Source organism: Podarcis vaucheri (genome assembly GCF_965113315.1).
Source record: "Podarcis vaucheri genome assembly, chromosome: 9".
In the NCBI taxonomy this organism is placed as follows: domain Eukaryota; kingdom Metazoa; phylum Chordata; class Lepidosauria; order Squamata; family Lacertidae; genus Podarcis; species Podarcis vaucheri.
In genome coordinates this window covers 76,295,100-76,309,934 of record NC_138767.1, presented here as the reverse complement: position 1 = coordinate 76,309,934, position 14,835 = coordinate 76,295,100, and the positions used below count along the sequence as shown (strand labels likewise).

Below are 14,835 nucleotides of genomic sequence, written 5' to 3'. Positions count from 1 at the left end.
TAGAGCGAAAAATACAGTAACTGTCGGAACCGTGGGATGGAAAGCCAGCTGGACAGATCCCAGCTGGAGCGTCTCCCTTCTCAGGCTTGCCGCTGCGGAGATCCATCAGTCACCCTTCTCCGACGGGCGTCTGTGACTCGTTCTGCTGTGCATGAGCACATGTTACTCAGCAGAGTAAACACACAACAGATCTGGCTTGAGGCGTGGATACTGTTGTTGTTTAGTGGTGTCCGACTCTTCGTGACCCCCTGGACCAGAGCACGCCAGGCACTCCTGTCTTCCACTGCCTCCCACAATTTGGTCAAACTCATGCTGGTAGCTTCGAGAACACTGTCCAACCATCTCGTCCTCTGTCGTCCCCTTCTCCTTGTGCCCTCCATCTTTCCCAACTCAGGTTCTTTTCCAGGGAGTCTTCTCTTTTCATGAGGTAGCCAAAGTACTGGAGCCTCAGCTTCAGGATCTGTCCTTCCAGTGAGCACTCAGGGCTGATTTCCTTAAGAATGGATCGGTTTGATCTTCTTGCAGTCCATGGGACTCTCAAGAGTCTCCTCCAGCACCATAATTCAAAAGCATCCATTCTTTGGCGATCAGCCTTCTTTATGGTCCAGCTCTCACTTCCATACATCACTACTGGGAAAACATAGCTTTAACTATATGGACCTTTGTTGGCAAGGTGATATCTCTGCTTTTTAAGATGCTATCTAGGTTTGTTGTTGCTTTTCAAGGCATGGATACTAGGCTACGTTTATTGTACATATATCAGGACAAAGAAAACATGGCTTCTCTCCTTGTTGTTCTTCTCGGAGAGAGAACACAAACACAATACAGAGCGGATGTTCCGCTCACGAGACTCCAACAATCTGTGCTGGAATGCAAACAGACATGTGACATGTAACAATCCCACACATCTGCAGCGCGGGAGGAATGGAATTCTCCAGGCACAGTGGTTGTCTGCAAGGGATTCCCACCCGGCGGGGTTGATGTTGCCAGCCTTCATGTCATATTTGCAAACATCTCTGTGATACAGAGTTGGTCTGCCAAGGGGCCTGGTGCATGAAGCCAGCTCCCCATAGAGCACATCCTTCAGGATCCTGCCATCTTCTGTTCTGTTGACATGACCAAGCCAGCATGGACATCGTTGAGACAGGAGTGTGAACATGCTGGGAATGTGGGCTTGGGGGAGCACATCTTTGTTTGAGACTCTGTCCTGCCATGTGATGCTCAAAATATTCCTGATGCAGCACATCTGGGCACCATTGATGAGTCGCTTCTGACGGTTGTAAGTTGCCCACGACTCACTTCCATAAAGCAGCGTCCTCAACACGCAAGCCTGGTAGACCTTCAACTTGGTATTGGCTGCTGGCATCACATTTTCCCATACCCTTTTGGAAAGGCGATTGCCATAGCTGTCTTACCAATACTCTTGTCCAGTTTGGCGTCAATGGAGAGATTGCTAGTTATGGTGGAACCCAGGGAGACAACATAGTCTTGCTCCTCACCAGTGCTGATGCATGGAGTGTTGGTGACATCTTGCCCCAAGATATTGTCTTCATCAGGCTGATTATCTCCTAATATACACATTTTTGTGTTCTAATTAGCTTAATAGTCATATTTTTGCAAAGAAATTTCCCCTGATAGAATGCATTTAAATATGGCATTTAGGTATCTTTTCCTATATGTATTTTCACGTATGCATTTACATGCACACTTTGCCCGGGTATATGCATTTCTGTACTTAACTGGAAAACTGTATTGCAAAATTGGTAGAAATGTCAACTTTGACGGCTGTGCTTCAGTTCACCTCTTGTTTTGGAAAGCGCAAATTAGCTGGGCTCACCATTTATTTATTTTTATTAAAGTTTTATTGGTTTACAAAAGTATGTACAATGTCTCTTTTTTCAAGTTATGTTTTCTGCAGGTCAGTTTCATTTGTTGTGAGACAGTAGTGTTACATTAGTTTTTCTAATAAGGCTGTTTCCCATACTATTTGATACCATTGGTCCATGCTTACTCCTAACAGCTCTCTCCAGTATCTGGCTATGATGCTTCTGAGCTCTTTGTGATGTGAGTGGGCATTATTATTTTGGAAGATGTTTAGTAGGGCCAGTTCTGGGGTGACTGGCTTAGTTATTTTGCATTATTTCTTGCATGATTGATGTCCAGAAGAGTTGGATTTTAGGACATTCCCTCCACATGTGGAGGTATGTGCCTGTGGAGGTGCACCCTCTCCAGCATTTTGGTGAGGTTCCTGGGCGTATTAGTGCTAGTTTCCGTGATGTTAGTTACCACCTGTTAGTGAGTTTCAGAGTAAGTTCTTTTCGCTGATATGGATTTAAAGGGAGGTTTAGACCACATTCTGGTCCACTGGATGGGGTTGATCTCATAGTCTATGTCACCCTCCCATTGTTTTTAGATTACGTCTAGGGGGGTTGTGGGATTTTGGAGTAGTATTTTGTATATTGTGGATACCATCCCTTTGCTGTGTCCCTTTGTTGTTAGGAGGGGTTTTTCGAAGGTTGTCAAGGGCCTAGTTGCTGCTGATTTCACTACTGGATTGTTTAAGAGGGCATGTACTGTATTTTTCACCCTAAAAGATGCACCTTTTACCCTCCAAAAATGAAGGGGAAAGGTGTGTGCGTCCTATGGGGCGAATGCAGGCTCCTTGGCTTCAGCGATAGCAACGCGAAGCCTCCGAAGCCTGCGCTCCGGAGGCTTCGCGTTGCTTCCGCTGAAGCCAGGAGAGTCTGCTCTTTGAGGCTGGCGGTGGGGGAAAGCAGCGCTTCCATCGTCAGCCTCAGAGGATGGGGGGCAGCAGGAAGGCGCGTGTTGCCTTCCCGCTACTCTCCAACCTGGCTTTGAGGCTGGCGGTGGGGGGAAACAGCACTTCCCCCATCACCAGCCCCAGAGGATGGGGGGCAGCGGGGAGGCGCGCGGCGCCTTCCCGCTACTCTCCAACCTGGCTTTGAGGCTGGCAGTGGGGGAAAACAGCGCTTCCCCCATCGCCAGCCCCAGAGGATGGGGGGGCACAATCTGGGTTGAAAAGCCCACAGGAGCCGCGCGCTCTTTAAAGAGCACACCGCTCTTGGGGGCTTTTCCCTGAGGAGGGACAAGGGACTGACTGGCTGTTTCAGTCCTTTCTCCCTCCTGGTCGAAAAGCCCGCAGGAGTCGCGTGCGGCTCCTGGGGGCTTTTGCGGGAGGTGGGGGAATTCCGCCACCTCCTGCAAAAGCAGGGAGAAGGTCTTGGAGTAGCGCACAGGCTGCGTGCAGCCTGTCCACTGCTCCCAGAGCTGCGGGGGAGGGGGAATAATATTTTTTTCCTTGATTCCCCCCCCCTGAAAACTAGGTGCGTCCTATGGGCCGGTGCATCCTATAGGGCGAAAAATACGGTAATTGGTGGGGTGTTAGCCCAGGGCATTTGAGTGTCCCCTAGTTTGTCTTGTATTTCTTGTGTTGATGTGGATTTGTTATTTCTGTAGAAGTCTGTTAGGCTGTATAAGCCTTTGGTTGGCCAGGTTTTTAACTGGAGGTTTTGTGCTGTGTGGTGGAATAGTGGGTGGTGTGCCAGGGGAATTAGTGGGGATGGGGTTGGGAACAGTTTACCCACTTCTTCTTTTCATGCTGTAAGCATGGTCTGTGTGAACCTGTTTAAGTGTTGTGGGTATTTTCCTTAGTTTGTTTGGGAGGAATGAGTATGCTATGGTGCGGGTATTTTCAATTGTGTCCCTCTCCAGGTGTACCCATTGTTTTGTCTCATCTTCTAATGTATATAATATAATATACAGTGGTACCTCGCAAGACGCATGCCTCGCAAGACGAAAAACTCGCAAGACGAAAGAGTTTTCCGTTTTTTGAGGTGCTTCGCAAGACGAATTTCCCTATGGGCTTGCTTCGCAAGACGAAAACGTCTTGCAAGTTTGTTTCCTTGTTTCCTTTTTCTTAAAACCGTTAATACCCAGGGTGCATTGCTTGAAGAGGTGCAGTTGCGACTTGACTTCGAGGAGCAACTCATAGCACGCGGTGTGGTAGCCTTTTTTGAGGTTTTTGAAGACTTTGGTGATTTTTGAAGCTTTTCCAAAACTTCTTTTGCAGCCATTTGGTAAGTTAAACTTTTAAAACTTTTTTTGGGGTTTTTGGATTTTGGGTTGGGGTGTTTGGAATTCAAGGACTTGGTGTTGGGGAGGGGTTTGCAAGAATCTGGAAGCTTGTGGTTTTCCCCCCTGCATTTTTATGATTTTTTTGTGACCATTGGGGCACTCTGCTGTTGTTAAAAAAAAAGATTTCTGGGTTTGGATTTCTGTGTGGTGGGTGGCTGGGGGGTGTCAGGGAATTGTTGAGAAAGGGTTTGCAAGAATCTGGAAGCTTGTGTGTTTTCTGGGAGGTTTGGTGCTTTTGAATTTTTTGGATGTGAAGCACTGATTTTTTGGGGGGGGTTGCGAAGGTAATGTATGTACAGTACACTTTTGTGATTTTTTAATGCCTTTCTGTCATGTTTAGAAACTTAAATTATTGTTCCTTCAGTTTTTGAAATGCTCTTTACAGTATGTGTGACTTTAAAGAACACTTAATAAACTATTTTTGTACCAAATTTGGCTTGGTTTGGACTTTTTTTGACCATAGGAACGCATTAATTGATTTTCAATGCATTCCTATGGGAAACCGTGCTTCACAAGACGAAAAATTCGCAAGACGAAAAAACTCGCAGAACGAATTAATTTCGTCTTGCGAGGCACCACTGTATACAGGATAATAACAACAACAACAACAATAATAATAATTTTTATTTATACCCCGCCCTCCCCAGCCAAGGCCGGGCTCAGAGCGGCTTACAAGAAATAATAAAAACAAGTTGAATGATTACAACTTAAAAACAAAATTAAAATACAACATTAAAATATTAAAATGTAGCCTCGTTGCAGGAGGAGAAGGAAAAGAAAAAAGAAAGAGAGGGAGGGAATCAAATTGGCTCCAAGCCAAAGGCCAGGAAGAACAACTCTGTCTTACAGGCCCTGCGGAAAGAAATCAGATCCTGCAGTGCCCTGGTCTCATGAGGCAGAGCATTCCACCAGGATGGAGCCAGTGTTGAAAAGGCCCTGGCTCTGGTTGAGGCTAATCTGACTTCCTTAGGGCCAGGGACCTCTAGGGTGTTGCTATTTATGGACTTTGAGGCTCGGGAGAGGCGGTCCCGTGAAGGGCTTTAAAGGTCAAAAGCAGCACCTTAAATCTGACCCTGTACTCCACCGGGAGCCAGTGCAGCTGGAAAAGCACTGGGTGAATATGCTCCCATGGCAGAGACCCCGTGAGGAGCCTCACTGCTGCATTCTGCACCCGCTGGAGTTTCTGGGACAGCTTCAAGGGCAGCCCCACGTAGAGCGAATTACAGTAGTCAACCCTGGAGTTGACCGTCGCATGGATCACTGTGGCCAGGTCGGGGCGGGAAAGGTAAGGGACCAACTGCTTGATGCGGCAAAGGTGGAAAAATGTCGCCTTGGCTGTTGCTGTAACTTGCGCCTCCATGGAAAGGGAGGCGTCAAGGATTACACCCAAACTCTTAATGGAAGGCAATGGCACTAATTGGGCCCCCGCAAGATTATGTGGCATATTTGGTTGGCAATGTTATAGGCTTCTGTGTTGGGGATTCCCCATCCTCCTTCTGAGGTGGGGAGGTGCAGGTATTTGGGGCTTATACTTGTTTTTTTGTGTGAGAAGATAAATGAGTGTAATTTTTTCTGCCATTTGCGAAGCTGGGCTGGGGAAATCCAGATTGGGATCAGGAGGTTAATTTTGGGAGGGTGATCATTTTGATCATGGCTGTTTCGTCTGAGAGAGTGAAGTTGGTGTTGTTCCATCCCTTCAGGTCTTTGTTGATTTGTCACCACAAGGAGTTGTAGTTGTGGAGGTATAACTTGTTGAGCTTTCTGGTTATTTGTACCCCATGGTATCTGAACTTGGTGTGGCAAAGTTTTATCTTGGTGATGTTGGTGAATTGAGGGGGTTGTTGAAGCACTTAGCCTCAGACTTGGCAAAATTTACCTGAAGACTCGACACCATTGCAAATGTGTTGGGTTCTCTGATTAGGGAGGTTGCTGTGTTTATGGCGTCTGATGCTGTGACCATTAGGTCGTCTGCAAAGAGCCCTAATTTATAGGCTCTACCTTTTATTTCCACTACCTGGGCTCACCATTAAATGCAAATGAATTTTTCCTCCATCCCTACTTCTAAACAGGTGTTAACAGCGATGCATCATCAGCCCACCGTTTACTTGGCCTTTACAGAGGCACAATCTGGGACACGTTTCTGAGCAAAACCAATAATCCATCTCCAAAGATATGTGGGAGGCTGCATCAGCTTTCCAGAGGGAGCTCGTAAAATCTGGCAACGGAAAGGAGATGTTGAATCAGCAGGACTTTTCCCCCCCAAAGCCACACCCATGAATTGCTAGACTATGGCCAGAGATGCTTCAATCTGACCATATTTGGCCATATTGCAAAATGCTCTTTCCCCTTTTGCTCTTTGCCCAGAAAAGCCACAGCAGGTGTATTTACGATACTTTTTAATTGCACACATGGTTTCCAATAAAACTTGTGTCAATAGAGAAGCAGAGATATAAGATCAAGGACAGATTGGCCAGGAACAGGTAAGTGTGATGAGGAAGGAAAAGATTTTGTGATTACTGGGATCCCCGTGAGATTAACAGCAAAGGCAACTGCATCTCCTTCATGTAAGTATGAAATGGGGCTCAGCACCCACGGTTTCTCTGCCTGATCCTTACCTGTACTCTTTGTCTCCTCTCTTCTCTGAAGAATCACTGTAGAGTTAGAAGGGACCCACAAAGCTCATCTAGTCTGCAATGCAACGTACGCAAAACACCAAATTGGCTAACCCGTCATGATTATTTATTTCATGGAAAGCCCCTTCAAGCACCTCAGCCTGCCACACACACCCCTACTTTGCTTTAATACAGTGGTACCTCGGGTTACATACACTTCAGGTTACATATGCTTCAGGTTACAGACTCCGCTAACCCAGAAATAGTGCTTCAGGTTAAGAACTTTGCTTCAGGATAAGAACAGAAATCGGGCTCCGGCGGCGCAGCGGCAGCAGGAGGCCCCATTAGCTAAAGTGGTGCTTCAGGTTAAGAACAGTTTCAGGTTAAGTACGGACCTCCGGAACGAATTAAGTACTTAACCCGAGGTACCACTGTAATCACAACAACCTTGCAAGGTAAGTAACACTGAGAGACAGCGACTGCCTCCAAGTCACCCACAGATTTGAACCCAGATCTTACTGTTCCTGGTCCAACATAACATCTGAATCAGGAGAGGCTGTGAAAGACATGGACCGGCGTCTGGATGCAGTGGTGGACTGGGTGAGGGCCCATAAACTGTGCTTGACTCCTGGAAAGATGGGGGCTCTTTGGGTAGGTAGCTACCATGTTCAGGAAACTGGCAAGTTACCCGTTCTGGAGGGGTTGCATGCTATCTGAAGAGGCAGGTGCACACTTTGTGGGTACTTCTGGATACATCTTGGTCACTAGAGGCCCAGGTGTCCTAAGAAGGCCTTTTACCAGCTTTATCTGGTTCACCAGCTATGGCTGTTCCCAGAGAGGGGTAGACTAACCCCTGTAGGCCATGCCCTGGTAACATGAGGCACTCTTGTTAAAACAGCTGCACCGGCTGCCCACCTACTGCTGAACAGAGTTCAGGCTCCTTGTGCTGATTTACAAAGCCTTGAACCACAGGGTGCCTGAATCCTTATATCCCAGCTTGATCACGGAGATCAGCTTCAGGAGCACCACTGGCTGAGGCTCACTTGATAACAGCAAGAACTCAAACCCTTGGTGCCACCAGCCCACTCCTGTGGAACTCTCTGCCACTAGACATCCAGCAGGTGTCTTCCATGCCAACTTTTAAAGACCTGCTCAAAACTCTCCTATTCTGCCAGGCCACTGTAGGCAGTTAAGGGTGCATTCCCCACAGAAGTCTACTGATGTTTGTTGCAAATTAGTTTAAATTGCTTTTAACTTTTTAGGATTCTGTCAAATTATAGTTTCAGATTGTTGTAAGCTGCTGTGATATATTTGTATGGTGCAACAGCACATAGATATTTATTCTCATAGCCTAGGGGTCTGCAACCTTTAAGACAAAAAGAGCCACTTGGACCCGTTTCCGAAGGAAAAAAAACTGGGAGCCGCAAAACTTGTCATTATAAAAATAACTTTTTTGTCACTTTTTTATTATTTCTTTGTTTGACCCCTCAGAATTACTCCTCCTCATAGAAATAAACGTTAAATTAACAAGTTACCTTTTTGTTTGTGTGTGTTCTTCACTCCCCTTCAAAACAGTGACCAGCGTACATGCCCCCTTTCAATGCAGTGACCAGCGTACATGCCCCTCACAATGTAGCGGGCGGGCGGGAAGGTGACGTCGGGACGGTGTGTGACTAACACACGCACTGCCCCATGTGACGTCACAGCCAGTACAGCGCCCACCACAGTGGGGAGTGTCGGGGCGCACAATGCGCATCCTCCCCTCGCTAGTATCCGCCCCGGAGCCGCGGCAAAGGTGTAAAAGAGCCACATGCGGCTCCGGAGCCGCGGGTTGCTGACCCCTGTATAGCCTATGTCATTCTTCCATTGTTTTTTGATTGCATCTAGGGGGTTTGTGGGATTTTGGAGTAGTATTTTGTATACTGCGGATACCATCCCTTTACCGTTTCCCTTTGTTGTTAGGAGGAGGTTTTCGAAGGTTGCCAGGGGCCTAGTTGCTGCTGATTTTACTGTTGGGTAGTTTAAGAGGGCATGTAGTTGGTGTTGCGTTAACCAGGGCATTTGTGTGTCCCCTAGTTTGTCTTGTATTTCTTGTGTTGACAAAGGTTTGTTATTTTTACAAAAGTCTATTAGGCGATATAAACCCTTGGTTTGCCAGGTTTTTATCTGGAGGTTTTGTGCTGCATCGTGGAATAATGGTTGGTACGCCAGGGGGATTAGTGGGGATGGGGTTGGGGATAATTTGCCTATTTCTGTTTTCCATGCTTTGAGCATGGTCTGTGTGTACCTGTTAAGTGTTGTGGGAATTTTCTTTAGTTTATTTGGGAGGAGTGGGTATGCTGTGGTGCAAGTATTTTGAATTGTGTCCCTCTCTAGGTGTACCCATTGTTTTGTCTCATCTTCGAGTATATATGGGATTATATGGCGTATTTGGTTGGCAATGTAATATGCTTCTATGTTGGGGATTCCCCATCCTTCTTCTGAGGTGGGGAGGTGCAGGTATTTGGGGCTTATTCTTGGTTTTTTATGTGAGAAGATAAAAGAGTGTAGTTTTCTCTGCCAACTGCGGAGTTGGGTTGAGGGGATCCAGATTGGGAGGGTTTGGAATAGGTAGGTTAGTTTTGGGAGGGTGATCATTTTGATCATGGCTATTTTGTCTGAGGGTGGCGCTGTGGGTTAAACCACAGAGCCTAGGACTTGCCGATCAGAAGGTCGGCGGTTCGAATCCCCGTAACGGGGTGAGCTCCTGTTCCTTGGTCCCTGCTCCGTGCACACGGAAGCTGTACGCCGGCTCCCTCGGCCAATAAAGCGAGATGAGTGCCGCAACCCTAGAGTCGGCCACGACTGGACCTAATGGTCAGGGGTCCCTTTAACTTATTTTGTCTGAGAGAGTGAAATTCATGTTATTCCATCTTTTTAGGTCTTTGTTAATTTGTCGCCACAGGGGCTTATAGTTGTGGAGGTACAATTTATTGAGGTTTCTGGTTATTTGTACCCCTAGGTATCTGAACTTGGTGTGGCAAAGTTTTATTTTGGTGACCTTAGTGAGTTCTTTTTGGGTGTGAGGAGGGGTGTTAAAGCACATAGCTTCTGACTTTGTAAAATTTACCTATAGGCCCGACACTATTGCAAATGTGTTGAGTTCTCTGATTAGGGAGGTTGCTGTGCTTCTGGAGTCTGGCGTTGTGACCATTAGGTCGTCTGCAAAGAGCCCTAATTTATAGGTTCTGCCTTTTATTTCCACACCCTTGATGTCTGTGGCTGCTTGGATTCGGATTGCTAAGGGTTCCAGAGCCAGGATAAATAAGAAGAGAGACAGTGGGCACCCTTGTTTCGTGCCTCTTTCTATAGCTATAGTATTAGAATCCATATTGTTAGTTCTGCATTTTGCTGAGGCTTGGGAGTATATTTGTTTGAGGATTTGTAGGAAGTTGGGGCCAAATTTAATGTTAGTTAGTACTGCTAATATGTATTTCCACTCTAAGCAATCAAAGGCTTTGAGGATGTCTAGGGACATAATTGTCAATGGGAGTTTGGTTGCCTTGCTGTGTTCGATCAGGTTCAGTAGTTTCCTGATGGGGTCTGTTATATTGCGGCCAGGGACAAAGCCAGTCTGGTCTGGGGCTATTAACTTGTGTAGGAAGGTTTTTAGGCGGTTGGCCAAGATTGATGTGAATATCTTGTAGACTTGGTTTATTAATGAGATTGGGCGGTATGATTCTACTTTGAGGCTGTCTTTTAGTGGTTTTGTGATGGAGACTATTTTGGAGTGGGTCCAGGTTTTGGGGATGGGCCCCCCTTTTATGATGTCGTTGAATAGGAGGGTCATATAGGGCATCAAGGGTTCTTTGAATTTCCTATAGAATTCTGCTGTGAAGCCGTCTAGGCCTGGGGCTTTGTGTGGTTTCAGGTTTTTGAGGACCGTATCTATTTCCTCTGGGGTGATAGGACTGTCCATGAATTCCTGTTCCTCATCATGGTTCCAGTAGTAGATAGGTAGCCGTGTTGGTCTGTCATAGTCAAAATAAAAAAAAATTCCTTCCAGTAGCACCTTAAAGACCAACTAAGTTAGTTCTTGGTATGAGCTTTCGTGTGCATGCACACTTCTTCAGATACACAGTGTGTATCTGAAGAAGTGTGCATGCACACGAAAGCTCATACCAAGAACTAACTTAGTTAGAATCATAGAATCATAGAGTAGGAAGAGACCACAAGGGCCATCGAGTCCAACCCCCTGCCAAGCAGGAAACACCATCAGAGCACTCCTGACATATGGTTGTCAAGCCTCTGCTTAAAGACCTCCAAAGTAGGAGACTCCACCACACTCCTTGGCAGCAAATTCCACTGTCGAACAGCTCTTACTGTCAGGAAGTTCTTCCTAATGTTTAGGTGGAATCTTCTTTCTTGTAGTTTGGATCCATTGCTCCGTGTCCGCTTCTCTGGAGCAGCAGAAAACAACCTTTCTCCCTCCTCTATGTGACATCCTTTTATATATTTGAACATGGCTATCATATCACCCCTTAACCTCCTCTTCTCCAGGCTAAACATGCCCAGCTCCCTTAGCCGTTCCTCATAAGGCATCGTTTCCAGGCCTTTGACCATTTTGGTTGCCCTCCTCTGGACACGTTCCAGTTTGTCAGTGTCCTTCTTGAACTGTGGTGCCCAGAACTGGACACAGTACTCCAGGTGAGGTCTGACCAGAGCAGAATACAGTGGCACTATTACTTCCCTTGATCTAGATGCTATACTCCTATTGATGCAGCCCAGAATTGCATTGGCTTTTTTAGCTGCCGCGTCACACTGTTGGCTCATGTCAAGTTTGTGGTCAACCAAGACTCCTAGATCCTTTTCACATGTACTGCTCTCAAGCCAGGTGTCCCCCATCTTGTATTTGTGCCTCTCATTTTTTTTGCCCAAGTGCAATACTTTACATTTCTCCCTGTTAAAATTCATCTTGTTTGTTTTGGCCCAGTTCTCTAATTTGTCAAGGTCGTTTTGAAGTGTGATCCTGTCCTCTGGGGTGTTAGCCACCCCTCCCAGTTTGGTGTCATCTGCAAATTTGATCAGGATGCCCTTGAGTCCATCATCCAAGTCGTTGATAAAGATGTTGAATAAGACTGGGCCCAAGACAGAACCCTGTGGCACCCCACTAGTCACTCTTCTCCAGGATGAAGAGGAACCATTGATGAGCACCCTTTGGGTTCGGTCAGTCAGCCAGTTACAAATCCACTGAGTGGTAGCATAGTCAAGACCACATTTTACCAGCTTCTTTACAAGAATATCATGGGGCACCTTGTCAAATGCCTTGCTGAAATCAAGGTAGGCTACATCCACTGCGTTCCCTTCATCTACCAGGCTTGTAATTCTGTCAAAAAACGAGATCAGGTTAGTCTGACATGACTTATTTTTCAGAAATCCATGCTGACTATTGGTGATCACAGCATTCCTTTCTAGGTGCTCACAGACTGTTTGCTTAATGATCTGCTCCAGAATCTTCCCTGGTATTGATGTCAGACTGACTGGGCGGTAATTATTTGGGTCCTCTCTTTTCCCCTTTTTGAAAATAGGGACAACATTTGCCCTCCTCCAGTCTGCCGGGACTTCGCCTGTTCTCCAGGAATTCTCAAAGATGACTGCCAGTGGTTCTGAGATCACATCTGCCAGTTCTTTTAATACTCTTGGATGCAGTTCATCTGGCCCTGGAGACTTGAATACATCTAAACTAGCCAAATATTCTTGTACTATCTCCTTAGTTATTCTGGGCTGTGTTTCCTTTGCTGAATCATTTGCTCCAAATTCCTCAGGTCGGGCATTGTTTTCTTTATCGGAGAAGACTGAGGCAAAGAAGGCATTGAGGAGTTCAGCCCTTTCTGTGTCCCCTGTTTGCATTTCACCATCTTCTCCTCTGAGTGACCCCACTGTTTCTTTGTTCTTCCTTTTGCTACGAACATACCCATAAAAGCCTTTTTTGTTGCTTTTAACCTCTCTAGCAAGCCTGAGTTCATTCTGTGCTTTAGCTTTTCTGACTTTGTGTCTACACGTGCTGGCTATTTGTTTGAATTCCTCTTTGGTGTTTTCCCCCCTTTTCCATTTTTTGTACACATCCTTTTTTAATCTTAATTCAGTTAAAAGTTCTTTAGATAGCCACCCTGGCTTCTTTAGGCACCTTCCATGTTTCCGTCTTATTGGTATTGCCTGACGTTGTGCTTTTACTATCTCCCTCTTAACAAACTCCCAGCCATCATGAACTCCCTTTCCTTTTAGTATTGCTGTCCATGGGATCTCACACAGCACTTCCCTAAGTTTTATGAAGGCGGTTTTCTTAAAGTCAAGAAATTGAGTCCTAGTATGCTTGGCTGCTCCTTTCCGCTGTATAGTAAACTTCAGAAGAGCATGATCACTCGCGCCTAATGATCCTTCCACATCTACCCCACTAACCAGGTCATCGACATTGGTTAGGACCAGATCTAAAATGGCTGTTCCTCTTGTTGCTTCTCCCACTTTCTGGACAATGAAGTTGTCTGCAAGGCCAGTGAGGAATCTGTTTGACCTTATGCTCTTGGCTGAGTTTGACGTCCAACAAATATCCGGGTAATTGAAGTCCCCCATTACTACTATCTCCCTTCCTTTTGCATGCTTGGCCATCTGTTCCAGGAAGGCATCATCTATGTCCTCCGTTTGGCTTGGGGATCTATAGTAAACTCCCACAATGAGGTCTCTGTTATTCTTCTCTCCCTTAATTTTGACCCAAATGCTCTCACTTTGGCTTTGAGGTTCTAAATCTTGGATCTCTTCACAGGTATACACATCCCTGACATATAACGCCACTCCTCCTCCTTTCTTGTCTGGTCTGTTTCTCTGAAATAGATTGTATCCCCCCATTATTACATTCCAATCGTGGGACTTATCCCACCAGGTTTCAGTGATGCCTATTATGTCATATTTAGTTTGCTGTACCAAGAGCTCAAGCTCATCTTGTTTATTTCCCATGTTTTGTGCATTAGTGTACAGACATTGAAGTCCATTAATCATTCCCCCGTGTCTCTTATTTAAGGATTTTTTCCTCCCACCACTAGGTCCGTGTGCTGTTTGCTCCATTTGGTCTATGACATCTGGATGATCATCTTCATTAATTGAGAAACTCCTACCTTCAGGAGCACTGTCCCTCCCCCACATTAGTCAGTTTAAAGCCCTCCTGATGAGGTTTCTGAGATTTTTGGCAAAAACATTTCTCCCAACCGTTGTGAGGTGCAGCCCATCACTTGCCAGAAGTCCATCTTCAAGAAACTGCAGTCCGTGATCTAAGAATCCAAACCGTTCCTGTTTACACCATTTGCGAAGCCAGCTGTTCACTTCCACTATTTTCCCCTCTCTCCCTGGGCCACGTCGTTCAACTGGGAGGACAGACGAGATGACAATTTGTGCATTTAGTTGCTTCAATTTCCTGCCGAGAGCCTCGTAGTCTCTTTTGATCTTCTGGAGGCTATTGCTTGCAGTGTCATTGGTTCCCACATGAACCAAGAGGAAGGGGTAATTGTCAGTGGGTTTTATGATTCCTTGCAGTCGTTCAGTTACATCTTGGATCTTAGCCCCGGGGAGACAGCACACTTCCCGAGACATCTTGTCAGGCCCACAGATCACTGCCTCTGTTCCCCTCAGTAGGGAATCCCCTATCACCACTACACGCCTCCTCTTGGGTTTGGTCGGGGTTCTTCCGTGAGCTGTCCGTTCCAAGGTCGCCTGCACATTCCCTGAGGACTGACTTTGCTGCTCGTCTTCATATACCTGATCGACTGTAATGAGGGAGAGATCCTCAAATGGAGTATGCTCTCCGTCTTCCATGCTAGGGGAGAGGACCTCAAAGCGATTGTGTATTTCTAAACAATCAGAGTGAACCCTGGGCCTCCTACTTCTTTGAGTCACGTTTCTCCATATATCTGGCTCCTGTGTTGGTGAACTAGCCTCCTTCTCAGGGGAGTCCCCTGTCTCCTCCTTGGTGGGGACGGTGTGCTCTATTGCTTCCAAGAAGAGCTCCAGCTCTCTAATTCTTTGGAGCGTAGCTACACGT

The 14,835-nt window shown here is 46.3% G+C and overlaps 1 pseudogene across 1 annotated transcript in view; it reads left to right on the top strand.

Annotated features, from left to right (window-relative positions):
• The first annotated feature begins 6,639 nt into the window (after positions 1-6,639).
• The window catches only part of LOC309540522 (actin, cytoplasmic 3 pseudogene), a 20,876-nt pseudogene continuing 12,680 nt past the window's right edge, over positions 6,640-14,835 (top strand). The window contains exon 1 of the transcript XR_014224550.1: positions 6,640-6,719. The product of XR_014224550.1 is annotated as an actin, cytoplasmic 3 pseudogene (transcript). The remainder of the gene's footprint in view (positions 6,720-14,835) is intronic.